A 19566-nucleotide genomic window follows, 5' to 3' on the forward strand; every position below is an offset into this window, starting at 1 on the left:
ATAAACCAAACAGTTTGTATTTAAAATATAAGTGATTATGTTATCAGGATAAGAAAAAGAATTCAGTCTACATATTCCATGGATAGACCTTTCCATTGTGATAGAATTTTAAATGAATACCTTTTCAAATAGTAAAAATACAAATAGAAGGCTAAAAACTTCCTTTATAAACTAACATAATGCAGTTCAGTAAAAATATTGTTAAGCTTTCTCATTCATTTAAAATGTGACAGCAAATGAAGAAACACATTTTGGAATACAATAGCTTGAAATCAGTTTAAAAAACCAATTAATAATGACAAGTTTGCTAAGTAGGTTTAATCAAAGATCTCTACATAAATTTATTACCTATTGATTTTTCTAATAAAGATCTCCTATGAAGAATAAAACATACTATATGTAAATAGAGGCTACAAGTAAATCAGTGCATTGTGCATAATAATTAGATTTTAATAATTCTTATAGTTGTAAAAATTATTCACCTATACATAGTTAAATTTTTATATTAAGATTAAGGTTTTATAATTTTTTTAATAAAAAGCTACTAAATCAAAAACAATAAGATAAAAATCAAGTTCTATGAATAAATATTTTAAAAGTAAGTACTCTAGGATCATAACACTGACAACACTAATTATCTTTTCTAGTCTTGGCAGTTATGTTGCATACTGTTTGGGTGACTGATGGGATAATTTCACTTCATTTTCTTTCAGTTTATTCTGGACCATGTAGGAGAAGAATATTAAAATAATTAACACCTCTAAACAAAGTACTTGATAAAGTTTTTAGTTGACATAAAATGCTTAAAAAACAAAAACCTCAATTAACTAATACATGATTCTAGAGCAAATAACTAAACCTCTACCTGCTAAAGGAAAACTTTCACTAAGAATTTCTGATTTTAAAAAATGTCACTCAGTATTAATATCAGCTATTTTAGGATTTTTATATATTAAAATCATATATTTTCACAGAAAGCTCTTTTCATTGGTTTGGGATAGCATTACCTTAATCATCAAAAATATAAATGTCTATTTTTATACCATTAAAAATGGTTTACCTCGCTAAAAACATTTAATCAGCAGGAATCAAAGCAGTCTTTAATAAACAGGTAAAACGTATGATGAATTCCTTACGCCTATAGATATTTTGATTAATTTAGTGATAATGACCTTATATCCAAAAGAACACTAAAGTATTTAAGTTAATATTTAATCTCAAATATAAATCTTTACCAATAGCAAATACACTGTCAATCAACTGGAAAAAGTATAAAAGATATTATTAATCAACTTTTTTAGTTGAACATTTTAATACATTTTTTAAGTCATACATATAGTTTATGCACGCCTTATATAATTTATAAGTTGTATAGCTTATAATAAGGCTAAACATTAAAAATAATTAATAAAAAGCACATTCTTTGCCTTGATCACCTGATTTTTTTTGTTGTTGTTGTTTATAAAATTAATCACAGTTAGCAGGGTAGAAATCGCTTTGAGCTTCGTGAATGACATCCAAGAGATGGGAAAGGATTAGTTCTCAGTTGCTGCCAGTTATAGCGCCAGGTGGCTTTTTCTGCAGTGAAGGTGTTACCGATAATCCCATTACACTGGTACTAAATCTTGCAGACATCAAAATTATCACCAAGGTTCCTTTTCATCCCATCCTTTCCAAATGACTGGAAGTCGCTTCACCTGAAAGAAGTCAAATCCACATGCAGCTGCTGTTTTAGCAGGCAGCAAACTCCCTGAGAATGCCAGTCGTGATTCAATTTTGCTGTGCTGGTGGCCCCCTATTCCCTGTCCAATAATACATCTGTTAAAAAATCCTACAGCTACAAATCAAGTTTAATCCTACCAGGGACCTCATGTTGGTCTTGTCTTCCAAAAAGGCAGCAGGTTCTGCTGTCTATCTCTGCTAGCGTCTGGGGAATACCCTTTAAATCCCAGCTCTACTTAGAAGAATAAGCTAAGGATCACAAAACATGACCTCAAAAACCCTGATATGACTATATTCTGACCCAGAGGCATTCATTCTAGGTGAAGATTAGAACTTTGCATAATAAGATTACACAGCAAGTGAATGATATCAAGGGACTATCCATATGCAGCCGCCTGGTTTTCTATAGACAGCCTGTGCTCTGCAATATGCAGTGCAGACGAAAAAGAGCTTGGTCTTTCTAGCTGAAATAAAATAGATTCACATAAATTAGTTGGCCATTTCCAGATTCCTAAATCCCCTATTACATCTTTTATTGACAGCTCCTGTGAGGATAGCACAAATGTTATTCCTTTTTATTCTGTGCTTCTATAACAATCATGCTCTGTAATTGAAATGTACATAGATTATGGCTCGAAATTAACATCTTGTTTGCTGTAATCTTGGATTACAATTGACTGTGTACATAATAAAATTAGGAAATCAATGGATGGATTTATCATCTCCAAGAAACTAGAGGTATTGTTTAAAGAATAGTTTAACATTTTGTGTCAACGCTTTAAATGCAGAAGTCACAGAGAAGTCAATAAAAATTTAAGTGAGTAAAAGGATACAACAGGCATCAGGTAATATCTACATAAAAGTTAGTTTACATAAAAATTAGCTCATTTCCCTCAAAATTTTAAAGTGTTAAAATTTTCAAACGTGAAAGTTCAGAGATCTCCTTTTGAGATTTTCTCTCAAAACAATACTTGAGCAAGAACCAGTTACACAAAAAGTCTCTACTTTTTATAAAGTACATGTAGTGACAGTATTTTATACACATCACCTTGATCATTTTACACTTTAAAATATTTGAATCAATTCAAATCGTCATTCAATGTTTTATAGTTCTTAACTACGTGCTTCTAAAGTACTTAAAGACATTCCCTCTCCTATTTGAATATATACAGAGCATTTAAAATGTATAGAATCCTAGAGAACTTTGTTTTTTTTCTACCAAGTTTAAAGCAGTAGAAGCTCTAAGCAAACTTACGTGAAAAGAGACATATACGTTCCCCCAAATAACTATGCAGAAAAATTCTAAGAATGTGAAGAGGAGTTCTCTACTTAAAAAACAAATATTAAGATTTGCCATGAGATTCTTATAAAACTAAGCTCCTTGGTATACTTAAAACACGTCTGACAAGTTTGATTTGCCCACAATTGCTGAGGAACATACTACATCCATTACATTAGCCATTATTTCCTTATTATCACAATATATTTAAGCATATCTATACAATATCTGATAAGTAGACAGGAATCAGGTAACATAATTCTGATTTTGTGTATTAATCAGGTAGATATATACCAATAGTATCAGTGGTAGAGCTATAAAAAACACTGTATGTAATTTCAATTAGATAGTCCATGAACATTCTTTGGTCGTCTTGAATAGGATATAGCTAGAAAATTAATGAGGAATGCAAAAAATACACATTTCTGTAGAACTTTAGAGCTACACTGTTCAATAAGGTAGTCATTAGCTATATATGGCTACTAAGAACTTGAAATGTGACTAGTCCAAATTGTGATGTATTGTGAGTATAAAATACACACTTGGACTTTGAAGACATAGTACAAAAAAACACTAATTCATATTATTGAAAATAGTATTTTGGATATAATGGATTAAATAAAATACTTAAGTGACTTGCACTATATTTCTACTAGACAGCACTGCTTTAGATCATACATTTTTAACAGTAAATTCCTAAACTAACTGAAATTGCACAACTAATAAATACTAAAGCAGAGAGTTATTCTAGAAGAACAAACATTTCAGTGTCAAATCTGATAGATTAGCTTAGAAAAGAACAAAATGCTGTCATTTCTGCCTCTATTTCACATTTCTAGGTTAAGGGTAGTGGGGAGAAGAAGGGACCAACGAGACTGCTGACCACCATGTACCAAAAAAGAACAATATTTTATAGTTACAAAATGCTTTAGTCTATTAAACACAGGTTTTTACAAAAAATATATATACCTTGGGCAACTTCATAAAAGACTAGTAAGTCTATATGTTACCCCTAATTGAATCCAATAGATAGCAACTTCAAAAAAACATGTCTGGATCTAAAAAGGGCCATGGTTTTCTTCTAAAGGACTGTACAATTGTTTATATTCCATTTTTAAAAATACATTATAAGTAATAACTACAGAGATTTGAAGCATGTAATAAAAAGCATGTAATGCTTTTCCATTAGTCTTTTCATTGTATACACCAATGTAGGTTAAAAACTCCATTAATTAAGGTTTTACAGAAATAAGAAAGACTACAAATAGTTAAAATATAAAATATATACCTAATTTAATTCAAGAAAGTTAACGGCAGATTTAGTATGGCCAGACAATTGATGTCATACAATTAAAATACAAAGCCTGTCTTTGTCACACACTGGAATATTATTCCAATATAAACAATAGTACATAAAGTATTAACTCATTTAAAAGTTGCTTTTTCATAATTATTTCTTTATAACATTTATCTAAAATACTAAGACTAATCATGAAATATGAGTATGAATAAATAACATGGATAAAATCTAAATTAATTCTTTACGATCCAGCCATGTCACTTTTTCCTAATCTTTCAAAATTATATAAGTTCTTTCCTTTTCTGGTAACAAGTATCACACAGACACACACAGACACAGAGACACACACGAAAACAAAATAATAACAATAAAAAAACTTTCTAACCATCAATATATGAGTGTAATGATATTCAGTCTAAGTTAATCCCCAGACATCCAAATTCATGAATAAAAATTCATCAGTTTTAAATACACTGAGCCTATTAAGCAAGAACAAAAGCATATGCACAAAAGAGCTTTTAATATATTTCAAAGCCCAGAAGAGCCATGGTCTCATTAAAATTATAAATTACACAAACATGGAATGAAGATTCAAACTGCAGTGCAGCTAAGCAGATTACAGAAAACCCCGCGTTCCATATGATAACACACCATGGCCCTCCCAGATGGGGGCTTGGAACAAAAAGGCCATCACCACAGCTAGGGAAAACCTCCTTGTGATCTCTGGTTTCTGTTCAGCAGATGACAGCCAAATAATATGTTGATTATTCTGTTTGTGCTGCTAAGCTTGTAAGATGGAATAAAAGCGATATGATCTATTGTGAACCCAATGCTAATGTGTTGCTCCACTCATAAATAATATACTGAATTTATTTTGAAACTATCTTTTATCTAAATTTCAGTTTTTAAATGCATGAATTAAAATAAAAGCCAGGATAAAATAATATTTAATTTGATGCTTTAAACTAAAAAATGTAATGACAAGTGAAAAATATCTAAGTACTTAGTTAAGAGTCCAGTACAACTGCCTTTCTTTAATCTCAGCACTGTGATCAGAGACAAAATGCATTTTTAAATAGGTAATTACTCTCATTATGAAATATAAATGCAAAATTAAATAATACAATAATCATGAAGTTTACGATATACATTATTAAGATACAAACTAAAACATATAAAACACTTTTCTGCAATATACTAATGGCACATAATCAGAACATGTATCTAAAATATTTCTGAATAATAAAAAGTATCACAGAAGGCCTTAAGAATGTTCATAACTTGGACACAAATGGATGCTCACAAAAAATCCTACTTAAAATAAAAATAATTAAAAAGAAGCTTCTAAAAATAGTTTTCAAATATAACATAGAGAACATCATTTCTTTTTTTATAGCTGTAGAGTATTTCATTGTATAGATATGCCACAGTTCATTTAATCAGTACTCTACTGATAGACATCCTCAGAAGAAATATGCAAATATATTAATCAAGAAATATGTATTAGAATGTTTATAATAGCATTATATGGAAAACCACCCAAATGTCCATTAACAGAATGGATTAAACATATTGTGATATAGTCATATAATGGAATGGAGCTATGAAAATGAACCAACCACAACTTCATGCAATGTAGATGAATAGCAAGACATAATGTTGAGCAAAGGAAACTAGACACAAAAAATTATACTGTGTAATTGTATGTATAAAATACATACATAATGTTTCTTTTCTTTATCTGGGTGCTGGTTACATGGGTGTATTTGGCTTCTGAAAAATTCATTGAGCCATCTACTTTTAATATGTGCCCTTCTCTGTATATATAATTTTCTTTAAAAAGGCAATTTTACACAAAAATAGTATACCAAAATGCTTGTCATAAGAAATTTAGAAACAGGTGACATATATAAAATCTAAAAGTGAAAACTAAGCATTCTTATACTACTTATTTGAATACTCAAATTTTCAACTCAACAGCCAAAACAAATTCCCGGATTCTTTGAAACAGAAGAGCAAAAGCCACACAACCCTATTCTCCTCCCCCATCCCCAAACTCTAATACCAGACTCAGAGGTATCTGGTCTTTCTGTCAGGAATTGCTGCTGCTGCTATATAATAGACCTAAAATAATCTCAGTACGGAACATTTGCCCATATGTTAGAAAATAAAGTAAGGCAGCTTAACATATATGTTTGCCATCTCCCCCTTTGCCTTCAAATTTCATAAACTTTTATTTGCTAATTATGAAAGCTTATTACCTAATTTAATAGAGAACTATTTTACTTCTCAATGAAGTTAAAAGAAAATATAATTAATTCCTTAATATCACTATCATACAAATAAAACTTCCTGATAATACGATAATAAACTAAACAATGTATCTCATTACCTCCCACTTAAATATTTTCCTTTATTTCTATACTGGAATCAACACATGATTACATTACTGTTTTTCTCATATTAAAAAGATACTTTAAGATATAAGCTAAAAGAATAAATTCATAAGTAAATAAGTAAGAAATAAGCTAAAAGAGACCATCTAAAGATTACAGAGTTCAATTTTCATTTGTGTAACAAATACTTATTCAGTGCTTACCAGGATCTGGAGATAAAGGAGTAAAATTAGCTAATTTCTGTGGTAAATGTAGCAGACTTACCCCTTTCTTTCCCACTCATATGATTTACAAATGAAACAAAACTATTTTTAATGAGTAACACATTATTTAAATATTAAGAACAATCTAGACGATACACAGTTAAAGTTCCATCTACTCCATTTTCCTCACCCATCCACACATAGGATTTAGATTTTGCATAACCTCCCAGATTTTCTTTTTGCAAATACAAGCAAATAGGAATATGTATTTTTATTTCCTTCCCCCTTTATGCAAAAAGTAATTTACCATACACTGTTTGAACTTTGCTCTTTTAAAACAACAACGTATGTTTCAAAATGTTCTAAATCTGCATATAGAAAATACCCTTTCTTTTTTTTTCACAGCTGTAGAGTTTTACATTGTATAGATGTGCCACAGTTCACATTAACCAGTACCCTACTGATAGACAGTAGGGGTGTTTCCAATCTTTTGTTACTGCAAAAATGCTACAGTGAAAACTCCTGTACATATAGTATTACATGAGTACACAAGTATATCTGTAATAAATTTCTGGAACTAATATACAGAGAAGTTTAAATGCATTGGTCTTTTCCTAGAAATTGCCAATTTGTCTTCTATGAGGGTTGTGTCATTTTGCACTTCCACCACTGATGCATCTCAGATGTATCCTAGGAAAACCTAATCCTCTCATTTGGCCTCTAAGATAATTTGTTCATAAGGCAATTGTCAACGATGTTCTAATTGCAAAAAACTACAGAAAGCTCTTTGTTTGTTTTACCCCTAATGCAGAATTAAAATCCGTTCACATAAATTAAAACAAAGGAATTTTCAAATTAAAAAAAAAAAACAAAAAAACACCTCACTGACATAAGAAATCATCATATTGATGCCTAATGTACTGGGATAGAAACTATCTATCTTTCCTCCCAATTATCTCCTGTCATCTAAAAACAAATATACTCTCCCATTCCAGCTTTTTTTTTTTAAAAATTAACATTTAGTGGTTTATAATTGGGTAAGCAGTCAAATGCATTTCACTTTGAAATGAATGTTTTCCTGAGGCATTTAAGTTTTCATGAAACCAAATCCATGTGACTTCTACATTGTCCTTTAAAAAGCTATAATTTCAAAGGTGGTTTAATTTTTATGACTGCCATTTTCAAATGGCAGTGTCAACTAATACACTGTTTTTATTTCAATGTCCATCCTATTAAATATTTTATAATTAGAAAATGCCCACTTAGGTCCACTGGACTTCCCATTTGAAGGAGTCCTTAAGCAAATTCAGTTTCAATATCACTGTTTTATAAGAAAATGTGTACACGATAATTTTAATCCCCCAAATAAGGATGCACCGGTATTTGTAATCTATGTTGCATTTCAATTGTTCAGAAACCAGCCATCAGGTTATCTCAGAACTCCGAAACAAAGTGGCGAATCTAGTTGATGAACCCAAAATAAATTTTAAAAAGCTGCCACACCTTCTGTGCCCTTAGTCAGTAGATGGCAGAACCATACTTAAGCTCTTACCCAAACAATGTTGATTTTAACATTAGAGTCAATATAATGAACAGAAAGCCAAGAAACAAGAATTACCTAACAAAGGTAAAACAAAACATCACATATCACAAGTAGCACATGGGACATAAAAGCCTATTAGTCTAGGACAATTTAGGAGAACAGTCCTATGCAGCAAAAGTCTCTAATCACATAAATTCTGTGAAGTGACTGATGTTTACAATGACAATTCTGAGCCATAAAAACAAACAAACAAACAAACAAACCCTTAAATTATACTCTTTTTGTACTGTTTAAGAAAACAGATGGGTAAACTTTAAATTTTAGAAACATTATGTAAAAATGTTCATACAAAAAAAGTTTTGGCACATAAAAGGATAAGATTCATTTATCTACAAAATAAACAGATGAGAAATATACTATTTGTTAATAATAGCCTAAGGAATGAGGGATTGCTCAAAATAAAATTCTCAAAATTAGGATATACTATAGCTGTCTTTTAGAAAATGATCTATGATAAAGTGTGGTAACATTTGGGGGGCTTCAAACATGGAACTCTCTAGGCTAAGCCAATTCTTGGTGAATAGTCAAAAGAACATCTGATGATTTCTGAAAGCTAGTCAGGCAAATTTTCCACTTAAATGGCTGTACACACTCAAGAAGATATCCTGATTTCACTTTTTAGTTTGTTTTAAGTTGTGACTGCCAAGTAGACAGGTTGATCTGGTTTCTAGCTCCAACTTGCTACATGACCTTGTCCATGTGACTCAATCTCTCTAGCCTTCCTTAGTTTCTTCTTCAGTAAAGTGAAGAAGTTATACAAAATATGACACGATGGTTAACAGACTGAATGCACTAATAAAGTAAACCAAAGAGCTACTACCTTAAGTCTTAAATCTATTTCTTTACTATGTCTAAACATCTATATGTATACTATTTTGATACCATCACAAACTATATGCCACTTTACTGTACATCTAAGGCCTAGTGTAAAAGAAATTATAATCATTTCAGAATCTTTTCCAATGTTTATTATGTGTTACTCTCAGAATATAATAAATTTCTCATGTAATCATTTAAATTAATTTAAAATACCATATAATCAATTATCTTTAACCTGAAAATATATGACTTTTCCACTTCACACCGATAAAAAAACAACATATATGTAGAAGAACGCTCGTGGCAATGTCATTTATAATAGCCAAACACTATCCACCAACAACAGTATGAATGAATCCTGTCATAGTCATTCCAAAGGAATAATATATAATAATGAAAAGGAATGAATATTACATGCAACTATATAGATGATCTCCAAATCGTAATGCTAAGTAAAGGAAAAAAAAATGCATATGATTTCAGACAATGGTGCTCACCAACTGACCCACCCATATCCCATGCTGCCTGGGACCCCACTGAACACCCCACAGCCATTCCAGCATCATATGGTAGCAGGTAAGCACCAACCTGAAGGAAAGCACGAAGGCAGTCATAGTCACCAGTCTTAGGTAAGTATCTAATATGAGCTCTGAGTTTGGTCATAGGGTCCGGATCTCAGCTCCACTACCCCCAGCCACCTTTCTTTCTCTGTGATCAAAGGTGCCAGCTGCCAAGAACTGCTAGACAAGGTGATGGAGACCCTACAGCTGACAGGAATGCTAACACAGGTGCTAGAGGAGGATGGGACCTCCATGGAGAGCAAGGACTTCTTCCAGCTGCTGGAAGAAGACACAGGCCTGATGGTGCTGGAGTTTGGGGAAAGCTGGACCCCAGCAGAAATGGGTACTGTCATATGGGCTGGGCCAGAAGAACCCCAAGCACAGAAAGGACATCACCCTCATCACTTTCAGTGTATATAAGCAAAACCCTTGGGACTTCTTTGGCAGCCTGACATCAAAGCCACATTCTACAGGCTCTACTCCACAAGCTGACTCTAAAGGACTTGGCCCAAAGAAAGTACTCAGGGGAGCTCCTTCAGTTGGACCTCCATGTTGTCACAAGGCCTGGGCCACATGTTGCTGGGAATTTCCTCCATCATTCACCATTCAGTAGAGGAGGCTAAGCAGTGGCGGCAGCAGCAGCAACAGGGTGGCCTCCATCCCTGCTGAGAAGGAGCTCTGAGCTTCTGCTCCTAAACTTGTCCCAAGAAACACAACGTGTGCACTGTGACAGTATCAGGTTTGGGGTCCTGCAAACAGTGCACACTAGATAACTCACCTGTTTTCCCTCAAAGTCTCTGACCATATTGTGATAGGACCCATCAGCATTAATACCTTCCACCCCTAGCCTATACCCTTTCCTGAAGAATGCTGTCCCTTCCTAGCCATCTTTCCAGCCTCTCACTTACCATGAAAGGCCAAAGCCTGTCCCCAGGCATCCTGATCCCACTCTAATTGCTGCTACATCTAAATTTCTTAGAACCCCTCCTGTCCCTCAGCTCCCCAGGACACTAGAGCGAGTCCTCTTTGACTTTACATTGAGATCTCTAATTCTTTATACCCTTCTCCTCCTAAATAACAAAAACATTTCCAATAAAAATATTAAATTGGTTACAAAAAAATATGTGATTCCATAATGATTAAAAAGAGACAAAAAGTAAACATACTGCTGAGAAATACAGATAAAAATGATAAAAAATTATAGAGAGAATATATAAATAATTACCATGAAAATCAGGACATCGGTTACCTCTAAAGAAAAGGAAGATTACATTAAGAGTTTCTGGCCTGCCAGGAATGATCTACAATTACATGGTTGCCTGCTTTATATTTATTCTTTTTACTATACATTTATGTTTCTATATGATGGTATGTTTTATAATAAAAGGTTTAAAATGGTATATTTTCTGAAATAATATATTCTTATGGAGAAGGAAAAGAGTGTTCACGTTTTTTGCTAACAATTTCATTTTCTTGGTCTACATTTCTAATTTTTATTGCAATATTTTAATAATAAACAAATAAGTTACTATGCCTAATTCTCCACAACCCTAATTAAGAATAGATTTCATAGGCTTTCCCAATGCCTACAAAAAAAGTCCCATCCCCTGAAAGAGCATTAGTTATCCTATTAAATCTTTGCTTAGCTCAATGTTGTTTCTGTTACTTCTTTTCAATGAAATGTATGCTTACTTTAAAAAACATATACATTACATCCAAGTAATAATTTTATACAGGCTGCACTCCAAAAAACATCATATTTTATTTAGCTCATGGGTAGGAAGAAAAACACTCTTAACTGTCACACATTTTATATGGCTCCAATTTTGGGAGTCTGTGTATGCATACAGTGTGAGGATTTATGATAGGAAGGACATAGACATGACACTTGAGGTCCAACCCAATGTCACTCTGTGTAAGGCAAGTATGGTTCCCTGTGTGTACTAGAAAACATGGTAGCTGGATTACAGGATGGATACACAAAGCAAGTTGCACTTAAAGTCTACTGTACAAAGTGGAACATAGGAAGACTCATTCAAAAATAGATCCAATAATGCCTAATTTAAATTATACTGGAGCGATTTTAAATATTTCCTTTGGAAAAACAAAAAATACAGGGAATTAAAATTATTACAAAAAAGATAATAATGAAAAGAATAAAAATAAACTGACTTCATTTATAAACATTATATACACACAATTTAGGAAATCCTAAAAGGTCCATCATCTACAACCATCTTTCGATGTATCTTTGTTATAACTTTTAGATGCCACTCAACAAGTGGACAATGAAATTTAGAAACAAGACTACCAGCCCCTTCATCATACTCCAGATATCAACACAATCACGATGGTATCACCCATTTTAATACAGTTGCTTTTGTTGCATATTGTTGTTTTTCTATGAATGTAGCCAAGGAGTTCCTTCTTCAGTAGGTCCAGCTAACCAGTTATTTGCCCATCTATTAAGTGCCAACTTTAAAAAATTACAGTGTCCAGCAGGGAGCAGCATTACAACATTCATAAGACTTAACTTGAACATGAACCGGACAGAAGAAAAAGGGAAAAAAAAGAACCACTTACCATAGGTCTGTTCTACAATACATTCAATTTTTAGGGCAGGTGTAAGGCTTCCAGAAAAAAAAAAAAAAAAAAAAAAAAAAAACCACTTAAAGCATGTTCTCAAAGTATATATGGGTGATCCACGACTTCAGAATTCCTAAAGCAGGAAATAAAAATTATATTAGGTAAAGGATTCCCCCAGCCACGTTATGTAAAATTAGTATATGACTAAATGTCTCTCGTTTTTAAGGTACATATTCCTCTTAGTGGTTCAATGGGATTCTGAATTCAAATATATGATATACTTTGGATAAAATGATTAAAAAAGACCCAGAATATTAAAGTCCTTTATCCACTAGAAAATTTAAGCAGAAGAAAGTGGATGACATGATATATTAAACCAGAGAGAACAGTGGTCAAGGACTTAAAAGGGTTGACAACAGTTGATATACAATTCTAATATATCAAATTCTAAAGAATTGGCAAGTAACAGGATATAAGATTCATTTCTGCATGCCAGCATGAATATCTGAGGTTAATTTTACCAATGAAAAGGCAGCAGAGAAGTAGTGTATAATGTGGATATGTTAAAACTGATTATTCAAATATTTACTGAATACAAGCAATGCACGTGATAATTGCAGAAAAACTCTGTGACCAGTTAAAAATTTAGTGACAAATGAAAAACATACTATGTTTGATACTATCTTGGATGCCAAATCTGCCTAACAGCCAACTAAAATAGTTCCATGTCAGTTCTTATGACTGGAAAAAAAAAAGGGATTTTCCCATTATAAAATGAACTTTCAGTTATAAAATAAATAAGTCATGGGGATATAATATACAGTATGGTCAATAATATCGTAGTAACTTTGGTGACAGATAATAACTACACTTATCATTTCACAGTACATAAGAATATCAAATAGGTATGATATACACGTGAAACTGTATGTCAATCATACTTCAAAATGAAGTTTTGACTCCATTTTTATTTGAGATGTTAAAGTTTGCTTCATATGTGCTCACATGCAACAATTCAGTGTCTACGCTGAAATACAAATTTTTCCCATTGAAAGAAGATAACATGAATATTCATCTTGGAATATATATAATTTTATATAATTTATGTAATACACACTATCACATATCAATGTAATACTAATAAATAACATGTATTCAAAATTTAACAAGTAATATATAAAATGGTTTCTACTATTTTCTTCTGGCAAAATAACATGAAAACCTTAAGTATATGATACTAAGACTACAGTGACTCTCTATTATTTTAATGAAACCAAAAGAAACTGATATATTTTTATTAATCTTCTACACTTTACTATTAAGCTATTCATGGCATTATTTCTTATATTTTGTCCTCCTTACAGTCTTTCTCTTATCCTATATCTTGCCTTTGCTTTCTTTTATTTAATTTTTTTTTTTTAACGTTTATTTATTTTTGAGACAGAGAGAGACAGAGCATGAACGGGGGAGGGTCAGAGAGAGGGAGACACAGAATCTGAAACAGGCTCCAGGCTCTGAGCTGTCAGCACAGAGCCTGACGCGGGGCTCGAACTCACGGACCGCGAGATCATGACCTGAGCCGAAGTCGGCCGCTCAACCGACTGAGCCACCCAGGCGCCCCGCCTTTTCTTTCATACATTTCATTTTGGGGGCACCTGGGTGGCTCAGTTGGTTAAGCGTCCGACTTCAGCTCAGGTCACGATCTCGCAGTTGACGAGTTTGAGCCCCACGTCGGGCTTTGGTCTGACAGCTCAGAGCCTGGAGCCTGCTTCGGATTCTGTGTCTCCCTCGCTCTCTGCCCCTCCACCGCTCATGTTCTATGTCTCAAAAATAAATATAAACATTAAAAAAAAAAATTATTCATTTTTTGTGATATTTCCTTATTCCTACCAGTCCATCTTCTCTCTCTTTTCTAATACATTTGTTTCAATCTCAATTATTGTTTTCTCAAACTCCTCTCTTTATGACCCTACCAACTTTTTCCCTTTTATGTTAGGACACTTAAAAGTGAGTTTTTTCTGCAACAGTCTGCTTAAATTATACTCTTTCACCCTTTTATAGGCACTGTCCTAGATCTTAACAATATAACCTGATTGGAAACTCCATAAAATTATACTGTTGCTACTTATAGAAATATTTTTCCTCTGATTTATTTAAATATTTGAAGAATTCACTAAACATTTTGGAGTCAATCTCGAAACTGTGAAAAATGTCAAGGACATTTAATCTCACACACTCATTCCAATCAATGAGACCTCCACTATTCTAATAAAGAGGGGATTTAGGATGTTACTACATTAGTATGAACAGATACTGAGTAATAAACTTTTGTAAGTCAACAGAATTTTAGTGCTTTTTATTCATGTGTGTGCATGCACATGTGCATAATATCCTCATTAAAAAGCAAAGATACATGAAATAAACCCTTACTTCTAATATATATCGTCAAGTCTGAAAAGAATGATTTCCCTATTCAGCACTAATATGAGTATTAACATTAATGGTATTAGTACATTAAAAAATAATTTCATAATATCATAAATGTTGGTTTTTAAAATTATAATTAGATTATATAACACATTTATAATATAATTACCTAAAATGAGACTGCAGTGTGTCGAATAGTGTTCCTCCCTCCGCCCTAAATTCATGTCTACCAATAATCTTAGAATGTGACCTTACTGGGATGTAGGGTCTCTGTGGATATAACTAAGGTAAGGATCAATATGAGGTCATTCTAGATTAGGGTAGGCCCTAACTCCAATGTGAATGTTCTCATACAAGACAGAAAAGGACACAGAGAAACATGGAGAAAAGACAATGTGAAAATGGAGGCAAAGATTGGAGTTATGCTGCCACAAGACAAGGAGCAACAGGAGCCATAATAAACTAGAAGAAGCAAGGACGGATTCTCCCCTAGTGCCTTTGGGACAAACATGGCTCTGCTGACACCTTGATTTTGAACTTCTGGTTTCCAAGTAAATTTCTGTTGTTATAAGCCTCCAAGTTTGTGTTAATTTGTTATGGAAATCCTAGGAAATTAATACATATTTTGGTATTTAGAAGTGGAGTGTTGCTCTAACAGACACGTAAATATTAAAAAAGTTTGAAGAGAGCATTGGTAGATTGCCTTGATGAGACTGCCATAGAAATAGACATGTTAAGGAGATTCTGGTAAAGGTTCAGAAGGTAGTAGACAGAATGGCAGAGAAAACTATCATCTTAGAGAATACATATACTGGCAAGAACAGAATGTTAAAGAAATATGAACATTACAAGGACTCCTGGTAAAGTCTCAAGAAGGAAATGAGGGATATGTTATTCGACACTGGTGGAAAGGCAATCCCCATTATAAATTAGCAGAAAATCTGGCTGAAATGTGCTCTATTGAGTGAAAAGCAGAATGTTTAAGAATGAATTGTATATTTGGCTGAGGAGACTTCCAAAGTATTAAAGGTGTATTATAGTAAAATGTGAGAGAAAGAGAGAAGGAACTGTTAAGCAAAAAAGAAATCAGTACCAAATGACTTGGACAACTCTGAGGCTATCTAGATTACATAAGATGCTAACATCACAAATCATTAGGAAAATGCAAATCAAAACCACAATCAGATACCACTGCAAACTCACTAGGATGGCTATTATCCAAAAAACAAAAACCAACACAAGTTGCTAAGCACAGGGAGAAACTGGAACCCCTACGTACTGTTACTGAACACAAAATGGTCAGCCACTCTGGAAAACACTGTGGCAGTTCCTCACAAAGTGAGACTTACCATATGATCCAGCAAATTCCACTCCTAGGGATACACCTGAAGAAACTGATAGCAGGGACTCTAGCAGATATTTATACACCAATGTTCTTTTCAGTACTACTCATGATAGGCAAAAGGAAACAACCCAAGTGTATCAAAAAAAATGCATGAACAAAATGTGCTACACACATACAATGAAATACTATTCAACCATAAAAAGAAATGAAGTTCTGATGCATGATACAAGATGAATGAACTTTGAAAAACACTATGCTAAGTGAAAAACATTATGCAAGTGCTAATAAAGAATAATATATGATTCCATTTATATAAGGTACCTAGATATGCAAACTCATAGAGACAGAAAGTAGAATAAAAGTTACCAGAGGATGGAGGAATGGGAAGTTATTGCTCAATGGGGAAAGAGTTTCTGTTTGAGATGATGACAAAGTTTCAAAAATAGTGACAATGTTTATACAACACTGTAAATATACTTAGTGGCACTGAATAGTACCCTTAGAAAAAAATAAAATAGTGAATTTTATCACAAAAAGGATTTTTAGCAATATTTATTTTTGAGAGAGAGCGAGGGGCAGAGAGAGAGAGACAGAGAAGCAACTCCTCATCCATTCAAGTTTTATCATGAGATTGCAGCAATTCAGTTGCATCTTCAGGCTCCACTTCTAATTCTAGTTTTCTTGCTATTTCTACCACATCCATAGTCACTTTCTGAAGGTTTGAAACCTTCAAAGTCAACCATGAAGGCTGGAATTAACTTCTTCCAAACTCTTGTTAACGTTGACATTTTGACCTCTTCCCATGAATCATTAATGTTGTTAATGTCATCTAGAATGGCAAATCCTTTCCAGAAGGCTTTCAGTTTATTTTGCCCAGATCCATCAGAGGAATCACTATCTATTGCAGTTACAGCCTTATGAAATATATTTCTTAAATAATAAGGCTTGAAAGTTGAAATTACTCCTTGATCCATGGGGTGAAGAATGGATGCTGTGTTAGCAGGCATGAAAACATTCACCTCATTGTACGTCTTCATCAGAGCTCTGGGGTGACCAGATACATTGTCAATGAGCAGTAACACTTTGAAGGAATCTTTTTTTGTGAGAAAACCTTAAACTTAAAATATTCAGTAAACTATGTTGTAAATAAATGTGCTGTCACCCAGGGTTTGGTGTTCCCTTTACAGAGCACAGACTGAATAGATTTAGCATAATTCTTAAGGGCCCTAGATTTTCAGAATGATAAATAAGCACTGGCTTCAACTTCAAGTCGTCAGTCGCATTAGCCCCTAACAAGAGAATCAGCCTGTCCTTAGAAGCTTTGAGGCCAAGCACTGACTTCTCCTCTCTACCTATGAAAGTCCCAGATGGCATCTTCTTTCAATAGAAGGCTATTTTGTCTATGTCTATATTGAAAATCTAGTTTAGTGTGACCACCTTTGTTAATGATCTTAGCTAGATCTTCTCAATAGTGTTGCAGCTTCTACATGAGCTCTTGCTGCTTCACTACATACTTCTATGTTATAAAGACAGCTTCTTTCTTCAAACCTCACAAACCAACCTCTGCTAGCTTCAAGCTTCTTCTGAAGGTTCCTCATCTCTCTCAGCCTTCACAGAATTTCTATGCTCTGGAGAAACAAAGGGTCTTCTTGCAACTGAGATATAGTCTAAGGTTCCCTCTTTTTGCTTTTTGCTTTTTGCTTGTTACCAGCTGAGGGCATCTCTCATCTCCTTAAGGTTTCCTATATTCCTTATATTGACCCGGATTAGGCTTTCAGCATATCTTGGCTTTCAACATGCCTTCCTCTCTAAGCCATATCTGGCTTTTGATTTAAAGTAAGAGATGTAGGGACACCTCTCTCTCTCTCTCTCTCTCTCTCTCTCTCTAAAGTAAAATAAAATCTTTAAAAAAAATAAGTGAGAGATGTGGGATTTCCCTTTCACCTGAGTACTTAGAGGCCACTGTAGGGCTATTAACTGGCCTCATTTCATATTATGTCTCAGAGAATAGGGTGGCCCAAGGAGATTGAGAGATGGAAAATGGCTGGGACTAGGCAGAACACATGTAAGATTAATTGGTTAAATTCACTGTCTTATATGGGCACAATGTGTGATGTCCCAAACAATTATAATAGTACCATCAAAGGTCACTGATCACAGATCACCATAACAAATAATAATGAAAAAGGCTGAAATATTGTGAGAACTACCAAAATGTGAAACAGAGGCACAAAATGAGCAAATGCTGTTGGAAAAATGGTGCCAGTAGACTTTCTCATTGCAGGGTTGCCACAAGTCTCCAATTTGTAACAAATGCACTATCTGTGAAGCACAATAAAGTGAAATAAACCAAGGGATGCCTACAATACAAAATGGCCTTTACCTTTGTTTTTAACTTTCCATTTGGAGAATGAAAAATATAAAAAGTAAGACATGACATTAAAATTCTAAAGATTTTTTAAAATTTTAATCAACATCCATTACCCTACAGTTCTGCAGATTACCAATATAGACAGTCTTGATTGGGTTCTTTGCTCAGGGTATCACAAGGCCAAATATCAGGATTTCAGACTGAGCTCTTCTCTGGAGTCACTGAGGAGCAATCCACCACCAACCACTTCTAGGTTGCTGGCAGAACCCTGTTTCTTGCAACTGAGATATAGTCTAAGGTTCCCTCTTTTTGCTTGTTACCAGCTGAGGGCATCTCTCATCTCCTTAAGGTTTCCTATATTCCTTTTCCCATGCTGTCTTCATCTTCAGACCCAGCATGTTACAACTTCCTCTTCTGTTACCAGGTGGAGAATATTCTTTTTTTCCCCTGAAAGTCTCATGATTAGATCAGGCTCAACATGGTCAGTTTCCCCATCTTTAGGTCAACTGTGCCATGTGAAAACATAATTAGGGAAGTGACATCTAAGAACGTTCACATGTTCCAGGGCTTAGGGTGGGCCATCACTGGGAAGCCAAATTCAATCAGATTCTAAAGATTTTTAAAAGCAAATCTTTTATTAAATTACTAAAGATCTTGTTTCAGTGCTGGACAATCCTGATAAAAAAAGTTCTTTAATCTGAGTTGAAATTAAAATTTCTATGCTCTGGAGAAACAAAGGGTCTTATTTCCCTCTCACCAGATTAACACAGGCCTTAGGAAACTCAAAATTATTCATCTCTGGGTTAAATATATTGCACTTACTGTCTCAGTTGTTTCATATCACATTTTCTCACCATCATAGTCACTATGGATATATAACCCATTTTAGCAAGGGAAATATGCCTCATTTCTAGTGCTAATATTCATAAATTGGCTAAATAAAGAGCTACCTTTA

At 33.6% G+C, this 19566-nt stretch overlaps 1 protein-coding gene and 1 pseudogene across 6 annotated transcripts in view; one reads left to right on the plus strand and one right to left on the minus strand.

Moving 5' to 3' along the window:
• The window catches only part of IMMP1L (inner mitochondrial membrane peptidase subunit 1), an 82484-nt gene that overhangs the window by 49718 nt on the left and 13200 nt on the right, over window positions 1-19566 (minus strand). For 2 of the 6 annotated variants that reach the window (XM_042904479.1, XM_042904480.1), the window contains exons 2-3: window positions 12466-12601; window positions 1437-1697 (exon numbers count right to left, since the gene is read on the minus strand). The exons of 2 other annotated variants lie outside the window; for them this stretch is intronic. The gene's annotated coding sequence lies outside the window, so the exon portion shown is untranslated. The remainder of the gene's footprint in view (window positions 1-1436; window positions 1698-12465; window positions 12602-19566) is intronic. 2 more of the 6 variants (XM_042904482.1, XM_042904483.1) reach the window with 2 other exon arrangements.
• Window positions 1511-10852, plus strand: LOC122201270 (annotated as a pseudogene).

The sequence above is a fragment of the Panthera leo genome, chromosome D1, assembly GCF_018350215.1.
Source record: "Panthera leo isolate Ple1 chromosome D1, P.leo_Ple1_pat1.1, whole genome shotgun sequence".
NCBI lineage: Eukaryota > Metazoa > Chordata > Mammalia > Carnivora > Felidae > Panthera > Panthera leo.